This window comes from Petaurus breviceps, unplaced genomic scaffold (assembly GCF_028583685.1).
Source record: "Petaurus breviceps papuanus isolate PSGF00001 unplaced genomic scaffold, PetGlider_PUasm1.0 128, whole genome shotgun sequence".
In the NCBI taxonomy this organism is placed as follows: domain Eukaryota; kingdom Metazoa; phylum Chordata; class Mammalia; order Diprotodontia; family Petauridae; genus Petaurus; species Petaurus breviceps.
In genome coordinates, this window is record NW_027185664.1 from 13,813,770 (window position 1) to 13,818,098 (window position 4,329).

Genomic DNA, 4,329 nt, shown 5'->3' on the forward strand with positions numbered 1-4,329 from the left:
CAGGATGATTGCATGAATATGTGAAGTTGAATCTATGGCCTTAAGGAGCCAGTAGAGCTTCCTTTTCCTCCACAGTGCTTCCTTCCTGGGTCATTGCCTAACAGCTTGTTCACAGCAGGTCACCCTTCTCCCCAAAGTGAATAATCTGAGCTAGTAGCTTCAATTCATTTTACTACCAGAATGTAAAAATTGGGAGGCCCCTTTATCATATGATATTATAAAGCTTCTATGAGAGGCAGTGGGGTATAGTGGAAATGTTCAGGTTCAATTGAATCCAGCTTTAAAAATCATTTATTAAGCATATGTTTTGGCCCAGGAGCCATGGTAGATACTGCAGATGCAAAGACAAACCCCAAATACTGACAGTCCTGGAAGAACTTAGACTCTATTGAACTGAAACTATATCTAAGTAAAGAATTAAATAGAAAACATTGACAAAGAAATTTCTAGAAATGAACTAGCAATTTGAGGCAGGAGATCCTACATGGATTCAGGCCTGTGGTCTTGGAGCTGGGAGTGTACAACCAAAGATGAGAGCAGATCATCAAATGCTATATAGGAAAGGAAGTAGGAAAGAGAAAGGAAAAGATAAGGACTGAATGAAAAAAGGCCCCAGATCTTCTTTAGAAGAAAATAACTAGTCCCAGCTGAATAGAAAGAAAAGACACAACTCCAGAGAAAAATATGCTGAAGATGAAGAGATCTGGGAGAACAGAAAAGGAGAAATGAGGACTAAAATGCCCTCTTGTGACTGTTATCTGCAGAATTGAGGAAGACAATGACTACTCTAAAATCATCAAAGCAGCTCTTGACTCATACTGATGCCTAGGCTAATCTCCCTTACAACTGGCAGGGCATAAGCATAGACCATTCCTACCTGCGTTTCTTGGAATATTATTCTATGGTTGGGCCCCATACTGGGGGTTCTAGAAAGATTCCAGGAATGTTCTGGGATTTCACCAGGGGAAACTGGAAGGGAATAGGAGAGTTGACTCCATTCTAAGGATCATTTTATTTTTCCAGTAGACACTAAGATTTGATAATATTACATACTTTCCCAGGCATGTATGTATGTATGTATGTATGTATATATATAAAACCTCATTTCATCTTGATTAGGCATCTCTCTTGGACTGCCTTGCTTTTAGTGTTTTCTTCTTCTTCAAATCTTACAGAAATTCTTTCTCTGTTCTCTCCTTTGTCCCCTTCATGCCCTGCCCAGTATTATACTTATCTGATTTCATCTTGTGTTTCCCCAATAAATGTTAAATTCCTTGGGAGCAAGTAATATTTTTTTTAAGTTTTGTTTTCATATCCCTAGCACTGATTCAGTGCCTACATATTGCATGCACTTAACAAATTATGTGTGTATGTATGTATATATGTATGTATGTTCAGGACCCAGCAGGTGAGACATCAGCAAATGTGGGATCCATAGCAGAAAACCTCATGTTCCCAACCAGAAAAAGGAGTTGGCGGACCAAAAAAAAAAAAAAAGAAGAAGAAGAAGAAGAAAAGAATTACTTGAATTTGATTGATTCACTTATGAAACACCCATGACAGAGAATGCAGGAAGTCATGCATTCAAAAATTAAAGGAGAAAGGGAACAGAGGAATAGTAGTTAGGACTTAGAGAGATATATAATTGAGATGTTACCTCATCTTCACCTGAGTTAAACATATTTTGATAATTAATGTATCTGCCTGCTCTGAGAAAAAAATCAGCCATTACCAGTATCTGTCTTTTCTGAGTACTGTGTATTAAGCAGTTCTAGGAAAAACCTAGAGGGAATGCAATGAGCATCCATTGGGGAGGAAAGCTTTTGATTTAGGAAAATAAAGTTTGGGGATGATATTTAACAAAGGAAATTAATGTTTATTAATATGAGTGGACAGTCAGGGTTTATGCTAATTTTTCTTAATTTTTAACATTATTATACATTTCCCTTAATCTAACAACTCTTTTGCTTAACTATGAAGTTGAGGTCTATGTTATTAAAAAAAAATAGATGTAATTCATTTGGATAATTCAAGGGAAATGATGGAGGTACTAAGTAAGGGTTAGCCTCAATTGGTTCCAGAAACTCCCAGTTTAAGTTAGGAGGGAGGGAAGGTAACCAGGTTTTACCTGAACTGCCAAGAATAGACCATGTTTTCGGTTTCAGCTGAAAAAGACTCACTGGGAGCTCTCCTTGGTACTACTTTTGCACACCAATTTAGTCCTGCTCTAATTTATCCCATCTTAATTCCTGCCTGCCTGATCAAGTTTCTTGCTAAATACTACTGATTTTATTACCATTTTTGAATACTATTTCTTTTATGTCTAACATCCTGCCCCAAACAAAGAACCATTCTGATTCTAGTAACTAGCCATAATTATCACCCTTTAGGATACTTTTCTCACTCTCACCCCAATCACTCACCAACTCTGTCTCCTTCTGTTATATATTCTGGTAGAGATTTCCCCTGTACACAGAGATTCTTCTTAAATTAATCCTCAAACATGCTCTGTTTCAGGAATTTTAACTAATTAGTCCATTTCCTATGAACTTCAGAAGATAAATACCCAGTGGGTTCACAACATCTTCTGGGATGGGTTATCAAAAGGCATTAAGAAAAGAGAGATAGAAATGGATATTTGGATATGGATACAGATATGGATCAGGTGCAGATACTCTTTTTCTGAAAAGGGAAAATTATAATTAAGAGAGTATCAGGTCTAAATGGCTATAAGTGGGGAACTAGAACATAATTTGGCACAATGGAAAAACTGCTGTACTTGAAGTTAGAGGGTATAGGTTCAGATCTTAGCTTATATTAGTACTATCTATTTGTTCTTTGCTAACTTAACTTTGATAAATTTCAATTCCATTGTCTAAAAACTGAGGGTGACTCCCTCAGGGACCTTCTGGGACCGCTGAGTTTCCTATTGATCTGAAGGTGTTTAAAATGCCATTTGTCAAGAATTTGGAGATGTCGGAGAAGAGTTTCTATCTGAATAAGCTCAACAACAATCCCATATTTACCATGAGTCTCTCAGAAAGAACAACTAACTCCTGGTCTTCAAGGCAGGGAGAGCCTATGCACAGAAGCAATTCACTACCTTTTGGTTCTGCTTAAGAATTGTACTGTCTTCAGCATCTTGATGAAAAGAAAAAGAATAAATGCAGTTTAGTTTTTAAATGTGCCTAATCTTTATAGGAATCTTTCCTGGTAACTGCAGAGGAGCAGAGATTTCTCCCCTTCCTGACAACCCTTACATCTTACACTTACATCTGAAGCATACCTTTAGATTCATGGTTGTACTACCTTAGCACTTAGCTTATTTTTTTTCATGCCCTAAGCTTCCTGAAGTCAAGGACCAAGTCTTCTATCTTTTTTGTATTCTCTACAATGTCAAATGATTTGGGTACAAGAGACACTCAATAAATGTTTGCTGCATTAAATTCTAAAAATTTTAGGAAGAAATCTCATTCCAAGACCTTTTTTAATTTGAAAATCAGCTTTGAACCTGAAAGAATTTTTTTATTTCAATTTTAGGATCTGAATATCATTCACAATTATAGAATTTTACATCTTGAAGGGAACATAGGAGATCAGTTATTCCAACACTTTCATTTTACACATGAGTAAACTGAGGGCCAGAGAAGTGAAGACATTTGCCTAAAGTCAAACTAATTCAGGGAAGAGCTATGACTATGACTTAATTTTTTTTCTGTGTAATGACTGGTGAGCAACATTTTTCCCCTTCTTCAGACACAGAGGAGAGGGTAACAAAATAAGAGAAGCCAAGGTCATTGCAAGGAAATTGGGAATATGAATAAAGCTATAACACCTGGGAATACCCTGGAAAGGCAGTGGTTTTTAATGGATAATAGGAGAACTTTTTTTGCCAATGCATCCCAGACACAGAGATCATAAAACATCACAAGAAAATGACAAGATAATAGGAACCCTGGTAGGTAGCAGCTGGTACATATTTTTGCTGAACAGTGGCTTAAATTATTGTTGTATCTCTTGTCAGAATATCCCAAAGCACTGAGACAAGAACAGAAGTTAGAGGATCACTTGTTGGGAAAGTTGTCAAGATTCATGGTAGGGTGTTGAACTCTTCGTTTTCTTCCAACTAAGAATTTATAGGATTATAAGAGAGGACCACAGCAAAATGGAGTTTGGTCAGTTCCCACAAAATACAAAATTCAGATGAAAGAATGCTGGACCTTTTGGAGACCCCTAACACTACTTCTGGATCCTGGGGCAGATGTCCCAAGGCAGAATCACTTCAGGAAGAAAGCTAAAGGAATGGTTACATCCAAGATGCCCTACTCC